This window comes from Pteropus alecto, unplaced genomic scaffold (genome assembly GCF_000325575.1).
Source record: "Pteropus alecto unplaced genomic scaffold, ASM32557v1 scaffold106, whole genome shotgun sequence".
Lineage (NCBI taxonomy): Eukaryota > Metazoa > Chordata > Mammalia > Chiroptera > Pteropodidae > Pteropus > Pteropus alecto.
The window spans coordinates 17578737-17595714 of record NW_006442103.1 but is presented as its reverse complement, the minus strand read 5'-3'; the positions used below and the strand labels follow the sequence as shown (position 1 = coordinate 17595714).

The 16978-nt window shown below is 44.0% G+C and overlaps 1 protein-coding gene across 12 annotated transcripts in view; it reads right to left on the bottom strand.

Annotated features, from left to right (window-relative positions):
* The window catches only part of BCL9 (B cell CLL/lymphoma 9), a 77245-nt gene that overhangs the window by 57357 nt on the left and 2910 nt on the right, over nucleotides 1–16978 (bottom strand). The window lies entirely within an intron of this gene.

Sequence of the window (16978 nt, the reverse complement as noted above, 5' to 3'; positions counted from 1 at the left end):
TGCTCAGTCCCCAGGCTTGAAGGACACCATCTCCATGATGCTTTTTCTGCTCTTTCTGACTAGACGTGAACCCCCCAAAGGATTCTCAGTCCCCAGGCTTGAAGGACACCATCTCCACAATGCTTTTTATGCTCTTTCTGACTAGACGTGAACCCCCCATAGGACTGTGTCCGAACCTCTTTAAAGCATTTATTATATTGTTCTTTGTATTCTAGTCATCTGTGTGCACGTCCTACTTTCTACTAAATTATTAGTTCCTTGAGGATGATGACGAATCCTATTTTTCATGCTTGTTAGTCCCTAGCAGAGAACGGAAGGTGCTTGATAAATAGTTGTTGAACGTATAAATGAATGAATAGATAATTAGATCTAAAATTCATCTTTAGGCGGCATCGCTCGATAAGATGATTTTAGAAAATTATGAATAATCATAAGAGGGACTAAGAAGGGTCTAGCCCTTTAATCTTCACCATGGCATTTAAGGGCTCCCAGGAAATACAAATAAGCATGGAAATAGGTTGCCATTGTTTTACGTGGAATGGATGTCAGAAAAAGTCACTTGGGAGTTGCCGAAAATCACGTAGTGTGTTATCAGCGCCCTAGACAGATACCACGTCTGTGGCTCCCACTCCCCACAGCCCTTCCATCCCTGAGGTGGGTTTATGGGGAATAATGTAGAACCGTTTCCCTTAGCAATTAATTTTGAGTTGAGCAGTTCCTTTTCAGAAAAAAAAAAAAAAAAGATAAAAGTTTCAGCTAATTCCCTAATTCTTCTCTGTATTATATTAGCCGTCCAGAAAGACGGTATTAATGCGTTGGGGTTTACCTCAATCAATTTATCTGAGGTTCATTTATCTGAGGTGACTTCTCTGGAAGAAAAGTACTGAACGAACTTCCTCCTGGAGCAAAGGCTTCTATTTATGTGGAAAGCGGGTACGACATTCGCTGGAGAAGCACGGCGGTCTCTCTTCACTCACTGTCTTTCGCTACATGCACTGACCTGGGCTCTCCTTATGAAACAGAGTAACTGGATGTCCCCGTTGCTATTCAAATTATCCATATTGTCAGTACATTGTTTAGTTGCAAACCATCTGTTATTAATTATGTCTGAGAGTCATGAGGTGCTCGTGCAGTAATGGCGTCTTGTTTGTGTGACGTCTTAATAGTTAAAAAGACTCCTCCTGGAAGATTAAGAGATCCAGCAGAGATCGGTCCCCCCAGGGAGAGACACGCTGCCGTGGACGCTTCCTCGGTGTGTGGCTTGCCTCGCCCTGGGCTGTCACCCCTCAGGAATCCCACCCCTGCTGGCACACCTGCTTGCCTGGGTACCAGTTATGGTTCGAGAAAGCAGGGGTGGGTCCCTCTACCTCTTATGTTGTTTTCCTTTCCCTTTCTTTGTTAACTTGCAATAGTAATTTATTCTGAAAGATGAAGTCCTCATAGCATGTCCTGAGGAGGGAGTGAAAGCAAGGCTTTCTCACTCTGCTTAGGGGTGGGGGGAGGGAAGTAGGGAGGGAGGGAGAGAGAGAGACTTTATGACCAAGAGTTTAGGTAACTAGCTTTTACCAGCTTCTAAAAATCTCAATTTTCTCTGGACCTAGGTCCTGGCCTTCAGGATCAACTACTGTCCCATTGCCCAGAGGGTCCAGGAGAGACACGTCTTTTTCAAACACTACTTTCGTATCTGCATCTAAGAGAGGTCGCGGGAAGGTAAAGGTGCGCATCCCAGCCTTAGAGAGGAATGTGGTACCCACTCTCTTGCCCCCGGTTCTCATGGTTTTTGGGGGAGGGGGAGGGAAGAAGGGAGCCCACTTCCCCTACGACATTTGAGGTCACAGAGCTCTCCTGCACTTCAGGCAAATGAGGTAAAAACACCATCTCTGGATTTCAGCAAAGTAATTCACAACGGGTACAGCATGGCAGAGGAGATGGGATGTGACAACTGGGGTGCAGATCCTGGTTCTGAAACTAATGAGCAGGTAGCCTGAGCAGGTAGCCTGAGCAGGTCGTCTGAGGCTCGGTTTGCCTGACTATGGAACGGGAATGATAATACCTGGCACGGGAGTCTGTGCCCAGGTTGAATGCGACGGCATATGTAGAGCCCCCGATATTCTTGTAGGCAAAATAGAGAAATAGGGGGGTTTGACAGAAGAATTTGGTGGACTGATAACCGAACAACTAAAAGATTTCTTTTGACCTCCCAAAGAGCTCTGTCTTTGGCCCCGTCCTGCTTAATTTGTACAGCGATGACTTCGTGAAAGGGATAGAAACCATTTTTTTAATCTCATTTGTGGATGTTACAGAATCGGTAGAGATGACCATCAAATGGAAAAATAAAAACCATAAAAAAACCCTCAAAAATCTCAATTCTAACAAAATAAATGTTAAAGTCCACGTTGCCTACATAGCAGCACGTGTTTTGTTTTGTTTTGTTTTAAAAAAAGAAAAAAAAAAAGAAGGAATTGAGCAGGAGAGTAAAGAAGCAGGGGCAGAAGGATGGGGTGCTGGAGAAAGCGAATGCGTTCTCCCCGGTTTCATCAAGAGAAATTCAGCGCCTAAAGTGAGGGGATCGATAGCCCTGTGTTCCACGCGGGGCAAAGTCGATTTCGAATGCCTCTCTTTAAAAGGAATACGGACAAACTCAAGTGCATTCCGTTTGGCGGCCAGACAGACAGGTGTCTATACCATGTCCTATAAGGAACTGAGAATGTTCGACTTGCAGAAAAGAAGTCTTGGAGGGATCCTAATAGTTGTTTACAAACATGGCAGGGGCCACGTGGTGTTAAGACAGAGAGACCAACTCTATGTGTCTCCACAGACGGAACCAGAGCGTGCGACCAGGGGAAAGTGAAGGTCACGCACAACAGGTGCGTGGAGCTGCCCGTGGCCCGGAGCGGCCCAGTCCTGCGTGTGCTTTTCCGAAGCCACACAGCTCCTTGGGGGAGAGTTATCATCAGGGGTTCAAGCACCAGACAGAGACCCGACCAGAGGAACTCAGATTCTCCTTCTGCCCTTAGGAGTCCATGGCTGTCACTGACTCCAGTGTCACAGGAAAGGACTTTGGGAGATAAGTCCAAGGGTAAATGCTTTTAGTAGAATCCAGGGTTATTATTATTTATTTTTTTTAAATCTCTGAGTCCTGAGCAAGCACTGATTTCAATCAGCAGCATAGTCGTATGGAAAGGGCCCTGGATTTGGAGAGAGAATAATTTGGGTCACACTCCAGCTCTCAGACTGACCTGCTATTTGGTTTTAGGCAAATTACTTGACTTCTCTGAGCCTCACTTTCTCCATCCGGCGAAATTAATATTTAGTTTAAGGGTTTGGGGGAAATTAAATGAGATACCATATCTCATGGATTCTAGATGCCTATTTTTCACATTTTAATAGCTCTGAAATCAAGGTGAATTTTAACATTGGTGGCGTGCCATAGTTTAACTGGGAGTGGATTTTTTTCCATAGTGGCCCAAAATGTAACGTGGGTCTTACAAAAATCAATTGCAACTTATATTCAAAGGAATATGTTAACATATAGTAAACAATTAGCATAATGAGTACACACGATGAGTGCTTAATACCATGTTAATACTATTTCATTCTTCCTTTTCTAGACAACAGCTTCATATCCTCTTGAGGAACTAGGGGGTCCTCAAGAATTCATCATTAAACTGGCCTACAGCTTCTTAATATGGAAAATGAATGAGAAGGTTCACAGCAGATGCTATGAGGGCTATTTCTATTCTACACACACACACACACACACATTATATATACACATATGTGTATGTATGTACATATGTATATTCTTTCCCATCCCATTTTCTGTGGTCATGTAAACGTTCTATAATTTTCTAACTCTGCTTGCTCAGTATATTTTGGCCCAAACATTTATCGAGCACGCGGCTAAATGTCTTTGCCTGCTTTATCTTAGGAGAGAGGACATCCCTGCCATCACCAGTTCGCTACCCTCCGCTCGCAAACCAATCGCCTGTCGCAGAATGTCTTTGTCAAGTCTCACATCCTTCAGGTCTGCCTTCTTTCCTCTTCTGGTGCTCCATTCAAGATTCTTTACTTTGTCACAAGAAGCACATCATAAACTCAGCCCTGCGAGGATATATGAGTGAGGGAAAATTTTCTTGACCTGGCTGGTCCTGAACACAATCAGCGGAGAGGCTTTTTGTAGTCAGATATAATGGTTGTTAAGTGTGGATTTTTTTTCCCTCTTGTAAGAACATATCTAATCCTTTCTAAAATGTCATCAAGCGCGTTGTCTCGCTGTTGTTTTGTGTTAGTGAGTTGCCCGGGTTAATTACCTATTACACAAAATCTACTTCTTCGTAGTTGCCTTACATTTAACTATTGAATGGTATACGTCATGTTATCTTGCAGCAATATTAGAAATGCGTTTGCTAACTCTTTCTCTCTTTCTCTCCCTAATCCGACTTTTGGATTGTCACTCAGGACCAGAAGATGTGCAGTGGAAAAGTCCAGTTTTGTGTTTTTGGTGGGTCAGTTAGTCAATGTTTATTGAGGGCTACTGTCACTGTGCTAGATTCTGGGACTAACTAGGAAGATAAAAGTTAGACCTTTGAGGCATTTATCTTCTAGGCTAGACATGGAACAGAAGCATACTGAGCAGCGGTTCTCTTAAGTGACCAGACACTTACTGATTAACCTGCGGTCCCCATGCCCTCTGTAAATGTGAAGACACAAGGCCCATGACATGCTGAGTGATCAGAGCTAGTAGCGGCTCCTCCAGGATGCCTGCCCTCTGCAGCTCGACCGGCGCTGCTGTCTGCTCACCTGAAGTCCGTGTGTTTGTTCCCGAACCTATTGATGCTAGTTCTTCCTATCGCTAGAATTACGCAATTTAAGTAAACTTAAAGTAATGAAATATGAGTGCAAAAGAGATCAGCTGTATCTACAAGATCGAAGTTGAACGCTTAGAAAAGGCACATTAAATGTGAATCAGTAAAAAAAAAAAAACAAAACTGTACTGTCAGCCTAGGCGTGGGGGAGCCAACTGTGAAACACCGTTAAATCTAGAAAAATCTGATTGCCCCACAAAACTTTAAGATCTTGCTCCACTTCAAAGAAACCAAGAAAGAATCATTGCGAAAACCTCGGAGGTGTGGCTTGTACAAGAAATAAGACACAGAACGCTCACGGGAGGCCCTACACTCCAAAAACAAGGGCTTGGCCCTATACCAAAAACTTGAGGGATGTTTTAAGTTGAAATAAAGGATTAAGGTATGATTCCATCATTTCGTATGATTCCTGCTTTAACCCAACTTGTTCAGCTAAATCGCCAGCTAGTAATTGAATAGGGTAAAAGGGTTTCTACTGTTAACATAATAATGTGTTAAGAGCGACGATACAGAGTACTAAGGTAGACAAGATGCCTCCTCCTAGGGGAAGAGAGGGCTTAGGACAGGCACCAGGGTGGAGGTGAGTCCTGAGCTGTGTGCGGAAGGATAAGTAGGAGTTCCTGGAGAAATAAGGAAAGGCAGCCACTCCCCAGGGGAGGGATCCGTACAGTCACACAAGTCAGTTTCCTAGATTTTGTAAATCAGTTCCGAGGCAAGATAGTATGGGGTTGACTCTCTATTCTGCCATTACTACGTGTCCGGAAGTAAGCTGTCTGTATGTAGCTCAGTGTCTGAATCTGGAAAATGACGGCAACTGCATCTCAAAGGCTGTCGTGAAAATTACGGGAGATGGCTTTTAGATAACCACGCATTAACAAAAACATATGCAAATCAGAATCTTAAGGCTTTCCAGGAACAAGGGAATAGGCACATCACAGATGATTCTGGAGAGGAAGGAAATGTTGCACACCTCTTCTAAAAATCTCCTGCCACGAGCATAAGCAGTAGAAGATTCAAGAGGAGGGAAGGCGTGGTGTAAGCCCGCAGGTGCTGGGAGCATGTCCGCTCCTGAGACGGCGGAGCCCAATGGAAGGCAGGCGCTCTTACCCACCAGCAGCCATCATCATCCATCACAGCTCACCAAACACTTCCAATTAGCCCAGTTAGTTCTGCCAACGGACCCGTAAAATAAATATCACTATTATCTCCATTTTACAGATGACGGAACTGGGTCTCACAGAAGTTAAGCATATCACTCTGGGTCGAACAGGTGATAATCCAAGAGTAGGGTACAGAACACTGCTCACCTCATTCCAAATTCCGTGTGTTCCCCAACACCCCGGGCTGCCTTTCTCAGGGGCCGTTTAGCCCACAAACCCTAGGCTGTGGTGTCTTGTTCATCTGCTCAAACTTTCCACAGGACGGGACGCTACGACTAATAGCTAAAATGAAGGTCGGAGATTATCAGGGATTTCAATTATCCTGCCTATCTCTGACCTCCATTACCAAGGATAATCAGAAGCCAGCTCTAGCAATTTTCTGGAACTTTCATTAATTTTAAATAAATTTATACAATGTCATTTCTCCCCCCCACACACACACACACCGCCCCTTTATCCAAATTAAAATGTCCTTGTCTTTTCAGTTCCTCATTATAGGCAAATCCCTCGTATGTCTTAGAGACAGTCGGTTGTTTTTCTCTGGGTCCTTTGCGTTTCTGCTTTGTTTTCTCTGAAACGAGAGGACCCAATGCCGAATTCCGATTTGAAGGTGAAGTCATAACATCAATGTATATCATTAAAATGTTTTATTGTAATTACAGAAATAGTCAATGCCAAATTATGCGCACTCTATTATTTTCTGCATTATTCGTTATCCCATTCTCAAAGTTAATACAGCCTATTATATCTCATTCATTCTCCCCGACGGCCGTTGCACAGCGAGCAGCTGTCTCTATTGAGGATTCCACAATGAATCCGAGATCTCTTTCCTGGGCACTTACACGTAGAGTAATTCAGAGCCCATCAGTGAGTATGAGCTGTTTCAATTGTTCCTCCCAGCGTACATTAGCTTGCACTTGTCCACATACAATTTCAAAGAATCAGAGATATTAGAGATGGAAAAGACCGGTTCGTTTCTCGAGCCTGCCCGCTCTGCCAGCAAAAGCACCGAAGGAAGTAATTCGATCAGTTCATGCTATTTTAATTACGCTTATTAATAATAATTACAATTACCGTTTATAGTATGTGGTTTCTTTCATCCTAAAATCAGTTAAGACACTTTTTTTTTTTTAAAGCAACATTTATTTTCCAAAAGGGAACTGGGGGCTCAGGCAGCAATACTATCATACCCGAAGCCAGTCCAGTGAAGCCAAGAATTCAATTCGGTTTAATTCAATGAACATCTCTGAACAGGAAATGCTTGGAAGGCAGGAACCCTGTCTGGTGTGAGAAACTGAAGACCTACCCTCTCGTTTATCACCTATTAAGGGGTTTGAGATCGTGAACACAGATAGCTATCGCGATCATCCCAAGCACAGTACCAGAGAGCGTGTAGCAAGAACACGTTGGTTTCCTTTGAAATGAGAGGACCCAGTGCCAAATTCTGACTCTGAGGTGAAGTCGTGACATCAATGTATACCATTAGAATGTTTTATTATAATTACAGAAATAGTCAATGCCAGATCATGGGGCTGGATCCGGGAATTAAGAAAGACTTTGTGAGGCAAGTGACATTTGAGCGAGGCCTTGGAGAAAAGATAAGCATAATGTCCAGTAATGGAGTTTGGGAAAGGGGAACTTGAGCAAAGAACCAAACAAAACGGAACGAGAGAGATCGTAGCTGGATGTCCACCTTACGGTGTTCAGATGAGTAAGGACACTCTCACTGTAGGTGGACACAGTCCACATGCAGAAGATGTCTGCTTGGCTGTGGGAACTCAGTTTAACTAACAATCTGAAATAACAACCAGAACTCACAGACTACTAATCACGAATATACTTATGGGGACAAGATAGAGTGTTTTAAAGTAGGACTGTCTCAAAAAAAAAAAAAAAAAAAAAATTCAGAAAGCCTGGGATTGCATAGAAGGAGAACTGGTAATTCCCAACTACAGACTAAAATCTCCGTTCAAAGTGTAGATGGATAAATGACCCACCTGCCAGCACCTCAGTACAACTTGACACCACACGATGCAGCCGAGAACTGACGCCGCCGTGCCATGTGGCCACCTGTGGGACTTGGAGGCCCTGCTGCATCGTCGGACCACTGTAGACCCCCAACTTACAATGCACAGAACAGAAGATTCCATTTTGTGTTCCCTTCAATAGACATATGTGTAAGTGTGGACCAGGAAACTGCCAAGACGTGGTTATGCTTAATAAGAGTAGATATTTCTTCACTTTCAGTCAAATAACCTAACCTTCGAAATACTATTATCTATCATACGTTACTGCAGTAGTTAGCTACGTTATACCACCCCTTATTAAACCATTGGTGTGAGGACAAAGGAAACTAGAAGGATTTCTAGTACTTTTATAGCTATCCCCTCAAAGAGCATCCAAGTGTCATCTCCTAGATGGAGCCTTCCCCAGCCTCTTCTGCCTCCTCCGTTCTTAATTCACTGCGATACGCTTTACAATGAGCAGTGTGAGCGTCTATCTCCCTCTACCAGAATGAAAGCACCCGAGAGGCAGGCATGCAGCCTTCCTCATTCACTTCCCAATACCAAGCTCGTTTTCAATTGTCGGACACACACCAGACATTCAACACGTTTGTCGAATCGTTGCCTCAGGTCCGAGAGACCTTATTTTCACATATCTTAATTATTTCAATTTTTTTTCTTCGTACCCTTTCCGAAATTTGCCCTTGTCTGTCTAATCATGGCACCCAGAGGCGGATGCATCATAAACGTGTGCGTGCCTATTACTAACCTTCATTCGATCGGCCTTAAACAAAACCCGAATCTTGACTCAGTCCCATTCATTCTCATCAAATACGTGACTCTGGGAAACTCTGGAATCAGACCGACCTGCGTTCAGATAGACTTACACGCGAACTCTGATGGTCACTTACTGGTTGCATGACTTTGGGCAAGTTAAACTCTCTAGTCCTCAGTTTCCCCAACTATGTGATGAAGACATTAATAACACCTGTCTTGGGTAAAATCAGCCAACACGTGAAAGGGTTTAGCTCAGTGCTTTGCACATAGCAACTACAACTTGAGTATTATAACTGTATCCTATTCGTAAAGTAGAAATAACAATATAAGTCCTTCAGGAATATTATAAGGCATAAATGATACAACGAGCAAGATTTTACCCAGCGCACAGGTTAAGTCACTATTTCCTTCCTTCCTGTGTGCTAGAATAATGGCTCAATTGACCCGAGGACCTACTACCTCCTAGGGAAAGTGTACCAGTCAGTTTAGATACATTACGCCATCCAAGCTAATTATTATAATAAGCTATTGAAATAACCATCATTATCCCTATCTTACAGATGAGTAAATTGAGTTTCAGAGATCACAAATAACCAGCCCAAAGACACATCGCTAGTTTGGTTCCGGGAAGAAAGTATAGGCAGAAACTCCCTAAGAAGCTTAGTATCCCTACTTCACCCTGGTTTCCAATTCCAGCATTTCGCTTGCTTTGGAAACCAGCCTCTGGGACCCATGTCAATACACTGTCGCTTTCACCACACACCTATTTTTGCTTTTTTAATAAAGGTAGGAAATGATGTCACTCAACAAAGAACTGACTCCAATACACAACCCTCTTCCCATTTCTTTCCTAGTTAGAAATTTGCTACTTGTTCCCATGGTCTTATCTCAGTTATACTAACTGTCATCCACGAAACAAGTTTAATTTTTAATAGTCTGGTGATCCTTAATTTCTCAGACTTCCATAATAAACTTATATTGGATATGACAAATGCAAACGGAAGAGAAGATGGTTCTGCCAAATACACATGGGAGAGAAGATGATCTATCACAGTTTCTACGAAAAGACAATCCGGTCTTATACCAAGTGACAACCCCCCTTCCTTTGCCACAGCAAACTGGACTAGAGTTATGCTTCTGACCCTTGGGTCACTCCAACCATGGGCTAGTTAGGGACCTATAAGACAGGGCAACGAAAAGATGAGTCGAGTTAACTGGATTCTTTCTTGGGAATCTGAATGAGGAAACTCTGACAGAAGGAAGCAATTATCAAGAAAAAAGGGCAAAGGAAAGACGATAAGGAAAGAAATCATGAAGGCAGCGGGGGTGAGAGGGTAGAAGTCTGGACACGGGGGTCTTGGTAAGGCCGAAAGGCAATGATTAGGTAGAAGCTCTGCAATTGAGGGAGGTTCCACAGAGGAAAGCTAGGTGAGCACGCCAGGGGGTAGCAAACGGAGCCCAGGTACAGCAAACACACACACAGCGAGAGAGCGAGGCTGGCCCGAGAGAAGAGGCCGTCTGTCCTCCGACTGCCCAGGGCCTGAAACCTCGCGAGTTCTGATCTCAGTTCTGTGAGCATCCTCAACTACGAATGCCCCTTTTCCTGAGGAGACTGCAGTGAGTCAGTTCTCTGCAACCAGAAGGTCCTTTTCTAGAAGGTCCAGCATCCTTTTCTAGAAGGTCCTAGAAGGTTCAAACCTGTTTTAGAAGACGAAAGTAAAAGGGAATTGTCCCTTCCTTTGTTTCGGAGGAGCCACAGTTGCAGATGCCTGGAAGTCGGTCATTCGCCTGCGTTTCTGCTGATCGCCCACACTGCCCAAAGGTCCCTATTTTCTCTGCTTCTGAGATGAACGTCTCCCCTTCAGCTCCCACCGAAACACCCAGACAGACGTCACCAACTCATTTATCATCTGTGATTCTTTGACCAAAGACATAAACTCTTACAGAAGCACGAGGTCCAAGAATGAAAAATATGACAGACAAGCTTGAGGGGGGAAGATGCGGACATAAGCAAGTATATGAAATACTTGGCTGTGAATGAGTAACCTATAACTCCGCAAAGAGGGGAGAAGAGCACATACCCTCACATAAAAAATTCCCTTCTTTCAAATGTGGAACATAGAGGTGTATCGTTTACGTATATTACCTGGTCTTCTTTTCGTGTTTAGCGAAATGTGTGAATGAGCTCTATTTCCACGTGAACCGTCTATTCATTCAACAACATTTATTGATCACGGGCTCTGTTTCGCCCTGCGCTAGGCCTCAGGAATACAAAAAGTAAAGGCAGTCCCAACCCTCACGGGGGCCGCAGCCCAGAGCGAGAGTCCGTATCACTCTATGTGATGAGTCACGTCAGGGCAGGGCCAGCCCAAGAGCAGCGGAGCTGAGGTAGGGTGGTTTGGGTCTAAGAAGCTTTCCAGAAGGAACGCCCAGGATGAGACTCACGGGAGCACTGGGAGCTAGTTGGCTTGGAAAAGAAGCAGGAGGGTATTCCAGGCAGACGAAGCAGTCTGGGCAATGGCAGAGGAGCTCCAATCCTGCATTCTTAAGACTATTATTGCCTTAGACGCCTCAGAATGTCACAGATATCTATACAATAAATCACCAATCCAGGCATCCTTACAACTAGTATGCCCTTGACCTGCATTCAAAAAGACCTGTAGCAAAATTTTTCTCCTCAAACATACCGACTACGCAAGCCCCAAGGATAATAGGAAACCCAATAAATCTAGCATTAGACAAAACAAAGCTACCTCAAAGTTCATGAGTTTCTCTTCTCAGTAAATGATGGCTTGGCTTCTTTCAACTGTCGTTACTGTTAATTTTAAGTTTCTGTATTCATTTTTCAAGAAAAAGAATGACTATGGTTTTCACGGAAATGGGTAAAGCTCTCCGAAGCTTTAGATTAGAGGCATTTTGAGTCTTTAAGTGAATAGCATAAAAATACTTTTGATGATTACGTAGGTCACTAAAAATTAGAGTGGCGACAATAATATATAGAATACACTTTTGTTTTCTTTTATAGATTAGCATTCATCAATAATCGCACATACCACGTATTTCTACAGAGCGTATTCTTGCATTTTAAAAAGCTTGCTGGTGTACCATTTCCCAAACGTAATCCTGTTTTCCCATCTTTAAAGTCAGTAATAGATTTCTCTTATGTATCTACTTCTTAGGATTATTATAAAGTTAAGCAAGATATCCAACAGTAGGAATTTAAAGAAACCAAGAATAATGGAACAAATATAAGTCAAAAAATGATTATATATGGTCTTCAAAATTCCCTTCCCAAGTTAAAAAGTAATTATATTTTATATGCTTTTTTTTTTTCAGATACAAATAAGACCAATTCAGAGAGAGTCAGTGGTTTACCAATTGTCAAAACAGCCTTGAACTGGCCTCCCTTGACCTAAGCAAGATGATATTATTAAAACATGATAGAAGAAATTACTCTGAGATTCTAAAAACCGCATTTAAGAGCTACCGTGTAAAATTTTTAAATATCTTTTCAGAGGTTTAACCAATTTCAAATGAATAGTGCTTGGAATTACTCATAGAAAACATGATTAATGAAAATATCTATCACTTTGTACCCGCTCTTGGCCACATTTCAGAAGTAGTTTATTACTCACATCCTAAAGGTATATATGTCAATATCATCATCATCATCATCATCATCATCATATCAGCAAGTCTTCAGCACTATCCTTCAGGAGTTGCGTATAAAGATTGCCAAAAGTCCTGTCATCCCCCAAAGCATAGTTAAACACACAGCCTGTATCATCAGCACCACAGTTGCTTAAACTGGTCCCTTGCAACCTCAGAACAATACGTAAGCATAATACAAAAAAGGAACAGCACGATTTCTATGAAAAATCAGTGAGAATGGTGACGCTAAGAGATGTACCCAGTGCCCGTCCATTTTAAATTCATACTTATTATACAGGAAGACATGCATTCAAAACAGCCTATTCTTTTGAAAATGGTTCTTTCGTCTCCTTGCACATGTGCCTGCGTGCTGACTGGCAAATTTTCTAAAACTCCATAAATTAAAATCCCACTTTTTCCTATGGCGCTTTTCGCTTCAAAACATCAGTGTGGTTTGGATATACAGGAATGAACCCCATATACACACAAAACTACATTTCCCCTTGGGCAACCGCAGTTCTTGCATTGGGCCCTGTATAGGCTGACCAACAAAGACCAGATTCCAGGAAGATCCTATTGATAGAATCAGAGAAGTACTGAATAACAGAGCCAACAGGAAATTTAAGAGATGATTTAGCCCAATCCCTTCATTCTAAGAGGTCGAGCGAAGTAGAATGGGGAGTCCCAGGTCAGAGGCTGGCAAAACCCAAACCAGAAACTGGTCCGATGTGCTTTGTAAAAAACATGTAATTATTAAATTAGAATTGGGACTCTCTCTCTCTCTCTTTTTTTTTTTTTTTTTTTGATCAAAATGCTAAATCATAGTCTTTAAATAAAAGGGCAAAACTAAGGCACGTCAACACAGTACTTCTGACCCGAGTGTCCCGGTGATGGTGTCACTTCCTCACTTCTCATCTCTTGAAGAGACTGGCCTAACAGGGAAGTTTGATTGGCCACCCATCTCACCCCTTATTTTCTTGTGAGCCCTTGAGCGAGTTACATAACCTGACTCAAATATAACAGAAGGATAATAATATTACTTAATTCACAGAGCTATTATCGGAGAGGACTAAGCAGATATCACTTTAAAGTGTGTTAAAATGTCCAGGCTTGAAAGAAATGGAGAAAGCTTCCGTTTTCCATCTTATGTCTCTTGCAGGGGGGGAAAAAAAAAAACCCCCACCAAATTTCCTTCAATAAAACTACATGCAAAAGCAGTGTTTGTAACTGAGGAATTTTGGCCACATGGCCCGTCGTTTCGGTTCTGTCTTCGCTAGGACTAGAGGCTCCAACACTTGTACTTATACATAGGACCCACACGTCCCACCTTTTTAAATGTTATCACAGTCTTCATTTGCATTCTCCTTGAGTTAAGGTGGCCTGGGTCCCGGATGTCCGGCTGCCCAGCTCTGTTCAACCTTCCCCTGACCCCGGCTGAATTCTCGTTTAACTTACTTTTAAACTCCCAGACTACTAGTCCCTCTCTGGGTTACTCTTGCAAGAGACTCAGATCCCACCCCACAGGCAACTCCCCCGTAACACATGGGGGGTGGGGGGCGTGTCGGAAGTGATCAAAGACTTGCAAATGAAGTCAGACAGCCCAAAAGAGAAGGCAGGGGCCACAGGTGCCAAACGCAGATGGGTGGCAAGCTCTGGATGAAGTCGTTGCTACAACGTGGGCCGGCTACTGCACTGCCTGACGACGTGGGGTGTACAGAAATGACTCTTACTCTGCTCATCGCACGACTGAACCGCACAACCTGTGTGGGTTCCCAAAGTCTAGGCAGCAAACCTGTGATTTATGTGTGGGTGGGCATGTCTGTCTTCCTTTTAAACTACTAAATTAATCTAAAAAAAAAAAAAAAAAGACGATTGACAACACCGAAGGCGACACCTCTGCGTACGAGGAAAAGACAATGTCGGAGACAGTGACACAAGCGTTAACACAAATCCGGCTCCCAGAAAAATGACTGGCATTTCGACCTTACATTCTCTCCAAGAAAGACCACAAATGGAGGTGGGGGGAGGGGAGAGGAGAAGGAGGTTCTTCTACCTTTGACCTCATGGAACCAGTACGATTTTAATCACGCAACCCAAATGGGGCCTGTCGAAGAAGTTTTCCAAAAGTTTTTTTCATGGGCAAAGCGATTTCGTTGCACCATTGTCTTTGGAATTTCAAGGTGACAGCGATAATGGCAGCGTGTCCTGCAGCTACGTGTTTAGTCCAACTGGATGAAGTAAGGACCAAGTAAAGGGAGACCGAAGCCGCACTGACGGCAGGTTAACAGCGCACAGAGGCCACAACCAACACGAATCACCCGGAGAACGTTCTACAGGCCGCTCTCGATGAGTGTGCACTTCTTCAATCGTGCAAGTGTAAAGGGGTAGCGGACAGTGTTTGTGTCTGTTGTACTGAGTGAAGAGAGAGGGGTTCGAGGAGGGAATTTGCCGCCGTGTTTGGAAACACCGGGCTGCGTGAGCAAGGATGCTCCGCGGAATGGAAGTTGGCGAGGCCAAGAACTCAGCCTCAGAAAGACGAGGAGAGTCTAGTTACAACCTCCAGGTCAATTACTTACACAGCCTTATGCCCTGCATGACGGTATCTATCGTGCTGTTCGATCTATACTGTCAATGTTATTAGTACAAATTCGTTAAACCGTGAGGTTAATGTTGATTTATGCCACCAAGACTGCAAGCTCCCTGAGAACAAGGGCATATCTGCCTTGTTTTCCCTGCATCTTCAGCACCCAGTAAGGTCCCTGGTGCATAGTAAGTGCCCCCAAAATAGGGGTAGAATAAACAACTGAATGCATGAATGAATTTATGCAAATTCATGCTGTGATGCGTGTGTTTGCCATGTTTTTGCCATGTTTGTGCCATGGGCAGGGCTGAGTGTGCTGCTATAAATCCAGCACAGAGAGCAGAACTCCAAAAGGTGCCCGTCGGTGGCTGGCCCGAGGGCTGGGGGTGCAAAATCGAGCGTGGAGGCCAGGGAAGGGTGGGGGGCATGGCGACCCTCAGGGCACCCTGAACCCTATGGTGCGCAGCTTCCTCCAGCACCCTCAGACCATTGCTGATCTTCCCTGGGCTTCAGTGTCCCCACTTAAAACTCGATAAATAACCTTCCTTTCCCCTCGCGGTTCGGAAAGTCTAACATTTTCGGAAGCTGCCTGGACCCCGAAATCTTGCCAGAACCAAGATTTCAGATGCTAAGATCTTCTGTTTACAAAGTCAAAAACAATTAAGTTTTAAAGTAGGAAATTCTGTTCTATTCCGATGAAACATTATATGGGGGGTTGGGGGGGGGGGCTTCTTGCCAGATCCGGGTCAGTTAAAAATCTCTCCTTCATCGTTTCCCATGCCCACAGTCAGGTTCTCCAGGCCTGTGTGGGAAGAGCAGACACGTTTGCGACCAGAGCTGGCACTTGGTGCTTGGCTTCGATCTCTAGCTGTCACAGAGAGTCAGTCCGATGAACACCTGCAGTTCGGATGGAAGGAGGCAGAGCCTCCCAGACTTTTACGGATTTTTTTTTTTTTTTGGACAAGTAGCAGAGTCACAGAAAACCTAGAATCAGGTAAGAAAGCGAAATTCCCCCAGAGAATTGAAGCAACCACTGTAGAAGAACAGAAGGGAAGGACACGATTCAAGAAAACAAGCAGACATTTTTTTTCCCTAAAAATTTTTTTTTAAAGATGACTATTAGGCACTGGTTTTAGTCCTCGACTCTCATCTCTCAAGATGTCGCTTTAAAAAGCAAAAGGTTTTATCCACAAAACCACCAGTGAGTAAACAGCCTTCGCATTCTTACCCTCACGCGCACAGTGAAGTATTTACTCTCTGATAAACAGCAATTGTAAATAAATCTCATTTAATCTGTAAAAGCCACAATAAAAATCTTTAATCTCCAAGGTAGAGTTTACAGATGTGACTGCACACCCTGCCAAGCGCCAGGAAACAGAGGGTCTTGAATAAACTACCAAAACACAGGAGGCACGTTTTCTCTCTCAAGCATCTCACACTGACCTCCTTTAAAATAATAATAATAATAATAATAATAATAGGTACAAGGGAGGAGGAAAGGGGAAAACCCAACCCCTCCCACCCCATTCTCTGTACAAATCGGCCAATAAATCTCGGGAAAAGACACAAGAGAAAAAGACAGAAGCCAACAGGTGGAAAAAGGCTTTTTGTCTCCTTAGAAATGGTCCACCACTTGATCTGTGTCCCCGGTCTATTTGTCTCCGGGTGTCTTTAATGACGGTTTTATTATCATGACGGTGATGATCAAGAAGAATGATAACCCTTGCACTTTACGCTTCCCCGGCCCCCGTAGCGGGAAGCTGGCTCTCCCCACGCGTTTTGGACAGATCGAAGGGTCCCCCTTCGCCACAGCCCAGGGAGGCAGGGCAGCAGCCCCGGCCAGCTCTCCGGGTTTCGCAGACGGGGAAACCGAGGCCCGGGGCGCCCCCGCTCCAGTCCTGGGCAGGACCCACCCCCCGAGGCAGCCCCGAGACGGGA